Genomic DNA, 13,400 nt, shown 5'->3' with positions numbered 1-13,400 from the left:
GTGAAGAAAAGGTTGAACGCGTGCGGGCAAGTTTCACGCGCAGCCCGCGGAAGTCAACGAATAAAGCAAGCAGGAAGCTAAACGTACCACAGCCGACGGTTTGGAAAATCTTACGGAAAAGGCTAAAGCAGAAGCCTTACCGTTTACAATTGCTACAAGCCCTGACACCCGATGACAAAGTCAAATGCTTTGAATTTTCGGCGTGGTTGCAACAGCTCATGGAAGAGGATGCGTTCAGTGCGAAACTTGTTTTCACTGATGAAGCAACATTTTTTCTTAATGGTGAAGTGAACAGACACAATGTGCAAATCTGGGCGGTAGAGAATCCTCATGCATTCATGCAGCAAATTTGCAATTCACCAAAAGTTAACGTGTTTTGTGCAATCTCACGGTTTACAGTTTACGGCCCCTTTTTCTTCTGCGAAAAAAACGTTACAGGACATATGTATCTGGAAATGCTGGAAAATTGGCTCATGCCACAACTGGAGACCGACAGCGCCGACTTCATCTTTCAACAGGATGGTGCTCCACCGCACTTCCATCATGATGTTCGGCATTTCCTAAACAGGAGATTGGAAAACCGATGGATCGGTCGTGGTGGAGATAATGATCAGCAATTCATGTCATGGCCTCCACGCTCTCCCGACTTAACCCCATGCGATTTCTCTGTGTGGGGTTATGTGAAAGATTCAGTGTTTAAACCTCCTCTACCAAGAAACGTACCAGAACTGCGAGCTCGCATCAACGATGCTTTCGAACTCATTGATGGGGACATGCTGCGCCGAGTGTGGGAGGAACTTGATTATCGGCTTGATGTCTGCCGAATCACTAAAGGGGCACATATCGAACATTTGTGAATGCCTAAAAAAACTTTTTGAGTTTTTGTATGTGTGTGCAAAACATTGTGAAAATATCTCAAATAACAAAGTTATTGTAGAGCTGTGAAATCGCTTCAATCATTTGTAATAACCCTGTAGGTACTGCCTGCCGACAATAGAAATGTAATCACTACAATGAAGATGGAAGATTATTTGCAAAAGATTCTGGAGCTACTCAATCCAATGGGGTAGTGAAAGCTAAGTGCAGTTCCAGCACAGTGGATCACAGGGAATATGGATCGATTAATCAAGCAGGGTGTATATATGGGCAAGAAAAAAATCCTGGATTTCCCAGTTAAAAATATTTCTTCAAGGTGAAAATACACTGTGTCCTTGGTGGAAGTACATTTTGCTGTGTTAAGTGACAATATACTTTTCACCAAAGCTGTAAAACTTACCAATCCTTTGAATGCTGAATGTTTTATACACCGGTATAAAACTTCAAAGCACTTCCCGAAATGAAACCTAATAAAAAACAAAGTATTTTGGAAATATCTATGATGCGCGGCAACATTTACACAGCATATTTTTGTATTACAAGTGTAAACGCGAATTCCATCACATACAGCGCAGTAGCTTCCTGTGAGTAGCTTCTGAAGTACTGAAATCAAGACCGCCAAGCGCTTTTGTCAGCCAATCATAGCTCACGTCACGTGACCCCGCCAGCTTCATAAAAGCAGATATTTACTATATTACTATACCTTCGTCGTTTACCAGCCATGGCTGGACAGACTGCGTCACAAATACAATGTTTCTCAACTAACATTTATACAACACCATATACAAAATTTATTTTAATATAATCCATTATGGAGTCGAGGTAGCAGCTGTCGTTATACTGGTTATCACTGTTAGCATTCAACCGTGATTCTTATACATATATTTTAACAACGCGTTTCAAGAGATGATGCTCTTATCATCAGGTTGTAAAGTCTATGTCATGAAATTAAACGGACTAAAAAGACAAAATACCATCACAAATAGTTGGGAAGTCCATAGAGTAAAACAGAATTAAAAGTATATTGGACTGTGGGTCCTCGTCTTACATTGAAGTTGTTGGCACAAGTCGATGGCCGTCCCATAGCTACCAGACATGCTGTCGCACTGTGCCGGCTCGGGAGCTGTTGTGGGCTGACGTGCCTAGGTGTTGTGGCGTGGTTGCAGCCGTCTGCTTGACGGTAACGCTATGCTATTGGGCGCCTTATTTCCTTATTGCATTGGTCAGCCATCGTTAGCCCCTGCAACTCCATCAGTGACATGCTACAAGTTTAAAGTTGCATACCTACCCTAAAATAATTCTAAAAACCCGCTAAAAAATCTCATTTCTTTAAAATTATCTTGTGCATTTAGAATATTGCTTTGTTTCTTTTCATGCATAGCTATCTCAAATTCCTCTAGTAAATCAAGTTTCCTCCCTTTCTTTTCTACATGCAATATTTCTACGTTGTCTTCTATGCTATAAAGGGGATGGCCTGTTTCATATATATGGTTCGCAACAGCTGATTTGTCATAATTTCCTAACCTGAACGCATCTTTATGTTCTTTATACCAGATCGTGAATGATCTTCCTGTCTGCCCTATATATTTTGCATCACAAGTTCTGCACTGAATCTTATAAACTCCCGATCTTTCAAACTTATTTCTCTTCTCGCCAATATCGTGCTTAAGGCTATACCTCACTAGGTTATTAGTCTGAAAAGCTATTTGAACATCGTATGGCTTACAAATATTTGCTATCTTTTGTGAGACTCATCTGATGAAGGCTTTCACGGCCGGCGTCTTCATCAGTAAACACTTCCGGGTTAAGTTGCCGTGGTCGATCTGTAGAACTTCTTCTCACTGATGTTTCGTTCTCAACATCTTCCGAGGTGAGTCTGTTCCGTACTATGGCATCGTGATAATTTTCACTTTCTCTCCATCAGGTTTTTTCTTTTTGCGCTTATTACTTTTCCGTAACAATTTTTTAACCATATCTATTCTGTAACCGTTATTCATCGCTATTCTCTTAATGGTATTAATTTCAGTCTCCCTATCTTTTTCGCTTATAGGTATATCGACTGCCCTATGCACGAGACTACAGAAAGCAGCTTCTTTATAAGCCTGCGGATGGCATGAATCATTCGGGATCACGGCATCAGTCGTAGTTTGTTTTCTATAAACGGAGAACACATGCTTGTTGACCTGCTTGTTTATATTCAGGTCCAGGAACTTTAAACAATTGTCAGTTTCATACTCCACGGTAAATTCTATTTTCTTATGTGCATCGTTGAACTTTTTTACTATTTCCTCAGTGTCCTCACGGGAACCATCGACAAGTAACAGAGTGTCGTCAACATAATGTTCGTAATAAACAATTTTATCCATAATGCTATCGTCAGAATTTAGAACTTTATCTTCGAGGTCGTTGATAAAAATGTCCGCCATAGTTCCTGAAATACTGGACCCCATGGCTAACCCATCAACTGAATATAAAATTTGTTATTAAACGTAAAATAATTAAAACTTGTAATGAGCTGTGGGAGTTCAATAAATTCAATTGTCTCTTGCGTTGAAATTTTACCGTATTTAACACTTTCAGACCTGATTTTTTATTTACTTATTAAGAAAATATTTGACATCATTTTTACATTCAGGTGAGTCTCCTGACAACATTTTTCTACGAAACAATTTCAAATGAACTATAGTTTTCTAGATATTTAATGTACACAATTGTGTTCATCAGGTCTCGAGCTTCATGTCATACATTACGGCGGTTAACACTATGGATCAAGTATCCCACTCTTTATTTCACTTTAAATAAAAATAATTCCAAATTACAGTTCCTATTTAAACAACAATGGTCAAAACAATGATTTTAAGGTTTCGTATGAAACTGCAAAAGAAATTTCTGTCCTTTTGGAGACAAATGTACTTTACATTTTCTGCACTGAATTCTAGAACACCCTGTACATTTTGGAAATTTGCAGCGACTTGGAGCTTCTACATCAGGCAAAGGCAAATGGTCAATGGAATCAAACTGTATCTCTGTAGCTGGTCATAATTCTCCTTTTTTTCTTGGTATGACTCATGTCTGAAGCCAGTCCTTCATCAGTCACTTTCTTCTGGCACAGTATCAATCCATCTGCTACCCTGATACAAAAGGAAAGAAGGTCCATTTGCTTCTTCGTTGGGATAGACAGGTTGTCTGCATCTCGTCTGTATGCCAACCAACTTTGCACGATGGCAAAGTAAACAGAATGAAAAATCATACGGAAAGGCCATTTTCGAGATCTGATGAAAACTCTGTAGTAGCTTATCAATTGATCAAATAGTTCCACACCATCCATTGCATCATTATATCTTCTCAATATTTCAGGTCTTTCTACTTTCACATATTTATGGTGTTTTTTGTCCCAACACCCAACTTCATCCACTGAGCCTTTACTAACAAAGTTTGAACACAATGCAACTGGCCTATAGTCTAACCACTTACACATGGTAATGTCATCAGCACTAGTGATTTCTTCACAGTAACCTCTGGTTTGTTTCATTATTGTTTTATCATCTGAAAAAGGCAAGTTCTTTCCAAATCTGTTTTGATGGACAGTACCTGCTGCATTGATGCCTTGTGATTTCAGAACAGATGATAAGGTGAAAAGAAGTTGTCAAAGTATAATTTATGGCCTTTACCTTTTGAGAGTGGGACAGAAAATTATAAACCAATAGCAGGACCTAATCCAAATTTTTTACTGTATGCGGTATTTAGTTCAGTTGTAGCACCTTGATACAAAAGGAAATCATGCACTATTCCACTCTTTTCACATGAAGACTTTGATTCCCCATGGACTTGGTTTCCCCTTGACATACTGCTTTGCAGAAAACTTCCCAGTGAAAGGAATAATTCGTTCACTGACACACTGACACAAACATTCTCTTCTACAGGAAGTTCACTGCAGCGTTTTCAAATGGCTGATTAAATTGACCTGACTTTGTAAAATTTATCTTTCTTTTCAGGTGGCTTTTCCAGATTGTTCACCAAGTGTAAATTTGTTCATAATTCTAAAAATCTGTCTCGTGACATGTTTTCCCAAAACACATTTACCTTCAGGCTTGTATCCCAATACATTCATAATCTGGGAAATTTCAAGTTGCCAGTCAATATATGCAAACCAAATAGCATCTTTAGTGCTTGAGGAGTTGTCTGCTTGAACGAGTATTTGGCCTCGTTGTAATGCATAAATATGAGAATGTGCTGTCATGTTAGTGAACAAATCATCTGGTATATATCTTTTGAAGTATTGCATTGGAGAACACAAGAGAGATTCTTCAAAATTTGGAGCTTTGCATGTTTCTGCAATGGTACTTAGAGGCTTTTGTTTCAATTTATGGATTCTTTAGGTGTCACCATTATGTTGTCACACAGGTTATTCAATTCTGGGTTGTTTTCATTGCATAAAAAGTTCATTTCGGCATCCACCACCTCTCCATCATCTTCATCTTCAGATATGGTGTCTCTACACACATCATTCACGCCCACCTTATTTGCTCCAAGATGTTTTACTATTTGCGGAGCTTGCCTTTCAATAAGTGGTACACTGCCATCCTCATCTCCACTCAAACTAATGTCAGAAAGGCCACCATTTTCAATTATGTCCATTATCAAGTCCCAATCTTTCTCCACAGAAGGACATTCCTTATCCATATTTGTAAGCCAAAAGCCAGCAATATAAAATAAAATCATATGTACAGGTCACTTATTCTCCTCATTGCTGCTACTACTGAAATTAATGGAAAAATTACCACACATAACTACCACAGCCATGCAAATATAGTTGAGACACATTTTAGTTTATTTTTCCTATTTTGCACCATTAAGGACCTGTTATCTTACCTGATACATAACACAAATATGAACTTAATGAAATTGCTGAAAATTCCACTGAAAGAATGTCTAATGTTTCCAAAAGAAGGAAACCACACAAAACATTCATAAACAAAACCCACGATGTGACTATCATAGCAATAAAGTCAACAAGTAATGGCTTCCCACAGAGAGACAACACCAGAGAGTATATTTTACTATGTGGTTCACAGACAGTTCACAAGAGAGCAGCAGCTGCTGGAGCATGGCTAAAAGAAACATACACAAATGTGCACAGTGGGTTTGGATGTACCTGACATTTCTTGTCAGCAAAATATTACTGAACAACCTTTATGCACACAATTGTGACCACCAGGTCTGAAAGGGTTAAGGAAATTTCTCTTAATGATTTCTATAGTTTCGTTAACCGGAACACTGGAGTATAAGTTTACTTAACATCTAACGAAACCAAACGGGAAGTGTCAGTGACTGGCGTATCTTTAATTTCACCTATAATGGTCATACTACCATGCACCGAATAGTTATTTTTATACACGTAAGTCTTTTTCAGAATTTGGTTCAACAATTTCGTTATTTTATATGCTGGACTATTTCGACCGTTAACAATCGGACGAACCGGATGCAGATCTTTATGTATCTTCATCTGTGATCTTAATTTGGGGGCCGTTGGATTCATGATAACACATCTTCTTTTTTCGGCTTCTGTCAGCGGAAGTGTGTGCGTTTAAGAACATTTTTTAGTTTAACTGTCGATTCTATAAATAAAAAACTTAATGAAGTGAAAGCTATTGCCACGAAAGCAGATAAGGGGAATAGAGTCGTAATATTAAAAGAGGAGGAGTACGTTTCGAAGACCTTGGCGTTTTTTGTTGAAAATAGCATTACGGAAATTCCGAAAGACATAACAGCCAATTTCCAAATTAAACTAAAAAACTGATGCTGAAAATACTGAACTGGCAAACACCTGAAGACAGAAGCAAACTATCCTGTGAAGGCAGACTTACGATGTTTCAAAAACTTATGTCATTAATTTAGATATCGTGGGGATAAGATTGGCTAATTACACCAGGCGCAAAAGCCTTTAAACAACCTTTCTTCCCTTGATCCATACTTGAATGCAACGGGAAGAAGCCCTAATAAATGGTACAATGCCATGCACTTTCCGGAATTAAGTGCACTTTCGTTGTCTACAGCGCCTCCGGTACGTACTGCCATCGGCAGTCTATTTCTGCAGTAAAATCCAATCGAGTGGTATAGAGGACAAAGTAGCCAATGGGAATCGGTGAATCTAATGACTTGCTTCAGCAGAAAATACGAACTCGTGACTTTTGTTTTCGACATGGATAGCGCAAGACTGACAGTTATTGATCTAAGGGCGATGTACTTGAGGACAATATTATGGAAATGGAAGAGGATGTAGATGAAGATCAAATGGGAGAAACGATTCTGAGTGAAGAGTTTGACAGAGCACTGAAAGACCTGAGTCGAAACAAGGCCCCGGAGTAAACAACATTCCATTGGAACTACTGACGGCCTTGGGAGAGCCAATCCTGACAAAACTCTACCATCTGGTGAGCAAGATGTATGAGACAGGCGAAATACCCTCAGACTTCAAGAAGAATATAATAATTCCAATCCCAAAGAAAGCAGGTGTTGACAGATGTGAAAATTACCGAACTATCAGTTTAATAAGTCACAGCTGCAAAATACTAACACGAATTCTTTACAGACGAATGGAAAAACTGGTAGAAGCCGACCTCGGCGAAGATCAGTTTGGATTCCGTAGAAATGTTGGAACACGTGATGCAATACGGACCCTACGACTTATCTTAGAAAATAGATTAAGGAAAGGCAAACCTACATTTCTAGCATTGGTGGACTTAGAGAAAGCTTTTGACAATGTTGACTGGAATACTCTCTTTCAAATTCTAAAGGGAGCAGGATTAAAATGCAGGGAGCGAAAGGCTATTTATAATTTGTACAGAAACCAGACGGCAGTAATAAGAGTCGAGGAGCATGAAAGGGAAGCAGCGGTTGGGAAGGGAGTGAGACAGGGTTGTAGCCTGTCCCCAATGTTATTCAATATGTATATTGAGCAAGCAGTAAAGGAAACAAAAGAAAAATTCGGAGTAGGTATTAAAATCCATGGAGAAGAAATAAAAACTTTGAGGTTCGCCGATGACATTGTAATTCTGTCAAAGACAGCAAAGGACTTGGAAGAGCAGTTGAACGGTATGGACAGTGTCTTGAAAGGAGGATATAAGATGAACAACAACAAAAGCAAAACGAGGATAATGTAATGTAGTCGAATTAAGTCGGGTGATGCTGAGGGAATTAGATTAGGAAATGAGACACTTAAAGTAGTACAGGAGTTTTGCTATTTGGGGAGCAAAATAACTGATGATGGTCGAAGTAGAGTGGATATAAAATGTAGACTGGCAATGGCAAGGAAAGCGTTTCTGAAGAAGAGAAATTTGTTAACATCGAGTATAGATTTAAGTCTCTAAATCTCAGGAAGTGTTTTCTGAAAGTATTTGTATGGAGTGTAGCCATGTATGGAAGTGAAACATGGACGATAAATAGTTTGGACAAGAAGAGAATAGAAGCTTTGGAGATGTGGTGCTACAGAAGAATGCTGAAGATTAGATGGGTAGATCACATAACTAATGAGGAGGCATTGAATAGAATTGGGGAGAAGAGGAGTTTGTGGCACAACCTGACAAGAAGAAGGGACCGGTTGGTAGGACATGTTTTGAGGCATCAAGGGATCACAAATTTAGCATTGGAGGGCAGCGTGGAGTGTAAAAATCGTAGAGGGAGACCGAGAGATGAATACACTAAGAAGATTCAGAAGGATGTAGGTTGCAGTAAGTACTGGGAGATGAAGAAGCTTGCACAGGATAGAGTAGCATGGAGAGCTGCATCAAACCAGTCTCAGGACTGAAGACAACAACAACAACATTATTGATTATAAAGTTGGTTACTGATTTTTGTACGTATTTCTTATAATGTATGTTTCTCGGAATATGACAGTATTTCTTGAGACATTATTTCGTATTCCAAGATTATAGTTTGGTAGTGAGTTGGCGATGCCAACGAACGTGATCTGTAGTGTAGCCCGACGTCTAGGTTAGGCTGAATTGTAACAGTTTGATTGTGAGCTGGCGAAACCAACAAATGTGAGTGTAAGAAAACAGGTTGTCGTGGGGTATTTTCGAAATGTGATTACCGAGTTTGTAGTTAGTCAACCTAACCTAACCAGGAGCCTTATTGTACAGTTTAAATTTTACAGAGTAGTCTGTTTTATTCGATAACATTTTGCACTATGTATTCCATTATGCCGCTACGTAATGTCATACACTCCGCATGACGACTTTTATCGAACACTACTTTCTCAGTGGTGGCACCGTATTCCCATCATCTGCCCCACAAACAGTTACCAGCTACAGCATGCAAACACAAAAGCTGCAGACACCGCAAGTGCACTTTTACCCGAACCTCAATTTACGTTTAACGACCTGATAATAGGCGCCAAGACGAATTCCATTGAAGGGACAGGGTCTGCAACAAATCGACATGGCAATCTTCACCGCGCTTCGATTTGTATCTGATCAAATAGAGGAATGGTGAGAACCAGACTCGTTCATGAATTTCATGTTAAGTAGCTTAGTACAATCCACGTCAGTAACTATTTGTATTATTCTTCTGTTCCATTATGTAGTCTCATACTGGGTGAAACGATTTTTTGATTTCATTTTTTCGAACTATTACTATAACGTCATGCGCGATTCGATTATTTCTGATCACCGTTTTTGTCAATACATTTATTATCTATTTCTTATGAAGAGGCTATTGACAAATGGTGTTGTAGCGTAGCCCGCAGGGCAGCTCTGCTTGAAAAGTCAAAATGCTGTGGCAGTCTTGTGATGGCGAGTAGCCGGATAGGTCGGGAATCTCGTAACACTTTTAAAATCATCTACATACGTATTCTGCAAACTACCGGTAGTACATACTGAAATCTTTCACCTCATAGTCAATCGTAATATTTAAAGCAGTGTGAAATTATGATGGCTCCTGGAAGTATATTCCATTCAGTTAAACTCATAAGTTCTGTAAGCTGCTCTATAATGAGGAAGGATTTGCCAGAACTAGACCACGTTCAATGACATCAAATACCCACTTACCTGATACAAGTTCTCTTTGCATACCGGTAATTTCCTTTTACCAAACATTTATTCGACAATTTTTACGTAGACAGGCATCAATACAGACTTCTCTACAAAAGGAAAACTTCAAGTTTCATTTTGGTTTCTTAAGAATGGGTTAATTTGGCGAACACTTTACCAAGAATTATGACTGCCCCTAATTTTACATCTCTCCCTATGAATGCTATGACATTTCTTTCAAGAAAGCTAGCACTGCCACTTTCCTCAATAAAATGTTTGAGAGATACGACGTGACAGCTGGGTAACACTTTTTGTCTGCCAACTGGCGAACAAGCCCGTGTCAGAACCGTCACCGCGCTGTTAGGATTGCATAGCCGCCCACTCACGGGTGATAAAATTGTCACTCTCCGTGCATTCTCTATTCCCTATAAACGACACAGTGACATGCAAATACCAACATCTTCGCACGACGTGACTGTGCACGAAGACGATCAATAATGCCACACTTATAGAAGAAACGGGAAAAGACCAGCACTTCTCGACAAAAATTTGAAAAATTATTTGGATATAAATATAAAAATTAAAGGATGGAAAGAAATCAGTCGTATAATATTTTCAAGTACTTGGGGCAACATGTGCTCAGCTGGGACAGAAATCTCATGTTCGCACTTTTGTATGTTAATGCATGTAAAATGCGAAGTAATTCATCAAAACTTTCGACAATCATTCGAAAATACTGAAAAAATTTCATTGTCGATGTTTATGAAACACTGTTTAAAGCTTTCACTTATCATCCTTATCATCCTAACACTCCAAGGGTAGTGTACTCACTATTCTTTTTATTATATTTTCTTTTTCGTGTCATTAGGTCACAAATAATGACCGTCTTTTAGGAATTCATATTGACAATTGACGTTTGGTTAAAAAAAGAATTATCATCCTTCACGAGCGCACTCCAAATCAAAAATTACCGGTATCTTTAATCTGCTCGAAAAAAACGTGTATACAGTGCCGATGCTGTTGTAATGTCTCGATGTTGTCCGTTCGTACTTACTTGGATTTTCGGGTACTGATGTCGCAGTATGCGCGACAATAATCGCACAATAGCGTTAGTACTCATGCCGCGTGTACCTATTAATAAAAAGAAACATGTATCTTGTCTCTAACTCTCATTCACAATGTCAACAAAATTTACTTTGTCAAAGTTAATATACTGAGTTGCTTTGGAATTTATAACCCTTGTTTTTTCTTTCTCTTCGTCTCTTTTACAAGAAATCTGTAAACTGCCAGAGCATTATATGGTTTTCATCAACAGAAACTTACTTTCAACATGGCAACAAAAATATTGCGGAATGGTGGTGCAGAGAACAAACGGTACAGGTGCTGGCGATAATGATAATTCATCAGTTAATAGAACAAAAAATTTGAACGTAGCACTTGAAATTACAGACTGCTACTGATGTACAGTACCTTTGTTAACCCGTAACACACTATAAACGTTTTCCGAGTTTGTACGACTTGAAATATGGTACCGGTATTGTACGGAAATTATGCTGCACTCAGGGCTAAATAAACGCTTGGATTCTGCGGTTGGTTGATATTTCAAAGTTTTGTGCAGTGCATCAATTTCAACAGCTTTCGAACATCGCGAAAATCATTGACACAAGAGTTGTGACATATCATTGTGCATATAAACGAGCAGTGTAAGCAAATGGGGACATCTTCAGTCGGAGTGTAGGTCAGTAGTGGTACAAAACAAATACATAAATAAAGTTGAAGAAATATACCTTAAATTTTGATGGCAATAACTGCTTTTCAAAAAGCAGTTATTTCTTTATTAAATATTGCAACATATTTTAACTGTATAATACTAACCCTAAAACATTTTGTAATAACATGAAAGTTTGCAGTGATAATATGGTCTCTTCATGACATGCTGCTTCATGTGACCCACAATGTTTCAGTTTTGAAAAAGTCGATCATTACTTTCTCACTCATTTCCGTGTATTTAAGTTCTCCAAGGCTGATATCGGCACTTCATGTCAACAGCCTGGCAGACCATAAAGACGCAGATGAGCATAAGACTTAATAGAAAAAGGATTTTTGTCACCTGAGCAATAACAATTTATTTTTAAAATCGCATTTATTTCGTTACATTGGGAGACTAAATTCAAACTGCTGAGTTGTCAAAAATTCCGAGCGTTATACGACAGATAATAGGACCTACATTTTTTTTTTATTTTACACGTCTAGTTCCATAGGACCAAACTGACGAGGAAATCTCCCCCGGCATGGAACTTGTCAGTACATGAAATAACAACATAAAAGTGATAACAGTTAAAATAGAATTTTTATTAATCCCAAAAAAACAACCTTAAGTTTATGTAAACGCAATCAACAATGCAACACAGGAATCAGCTTAATTATTCAAGGAACTCCACGACAGAATTGGAGGAGTAACCCATGAGGAAACTCTTCAGTTTCAATTCGAAAGAGCGTGGATTACTGCTAAGATTTTTGAATTCTTGCGGTAGTTTATTGAAAGTGGATGCAGCAGTGTACCCAGAGCCGCCGACTTGAAAATATTTTTGGGGGGGCAAGAATAATTTTATTAGGTACTACATTTGACAGATAACTTTGCGTTTCCATCTAGGCTACTTGTTCGACACTCCAAACCAGTCCTAGTTGCAGATGACACCAGTATATTGATTGAAGGTGGAAATAGAAAGGCTCTTAGGCTGTATGCTGAAGTCACAAATGAAAAGATTTCAGAGTGGTTTGTGGGGAATAAGCTACTTATTAACCCTTAAAAAAAAGAAAAAAAAACCGCCACTATACAATTCCACAGACAGCAAAATTAAAAATCCATTAAAACCAAATATTTCTCTGGAAAACCAAAAAATTAAGTATCACTGAAACAAAATTGCTTTGTTTACTTACAAGACAATCGGAAATGGAATTCCCACATCACATTCTTAAATTCTAAGCTTTCTAAAATAACCTGTGCAATGAGAATTATGTGGAACAACACAAGTGCTGAAGGAGAGAGGTGTATTATGCACGCTTACTTTCCCTTTTGAGTTATGACATCATATTCTTGAAAAATTCCCTCACAGCATAACAACTTTCAAGAAACAAAAAAAATTGTGAGGATAATGAAAAATGCAAACAGCTGAAAATCATGCAAACTACGACTGGCTGGCGACTAGCCCCTACCCCTCGACTCGCTGAAACGTCAATCACAATGTCATTTCAGTCGGAGTATAGGACAGTAGTGGTACAAAACAAATATATAAGTAAAGTTGAAGAAACATACCTTAATTTTTGATGTCAAATGTACTCCTCCTCAGATCATTCCTGCATATGAACTCCACATATGGCATCAAGGTCGAGCTTCATCGATTCATATCTATGGGCGTTCAGAAGGGCGATGGCATAAGTTTATGTAAACGCATTATAGAACGAAGATACGTTTTCACGCATTATAGAACGAAG

This window comes from Schistocerca serialis, chromosome 8 (genome assembly GCF_023864345.2).
Source record: "Schistocerca serialis cubense isolate TAMUIC-IGC-003099 chromosome 8, iqSchSeri2.2, whole genome shotgun sequence".
NCBI lineage: Eukaryota > Metazoa > Arthropoda > Insecta > Orthoptera > Acrididae > Schistocerca > Schistocerca serialis.
Note: the sequence above shows the minus strand (reverse complement) of the source record.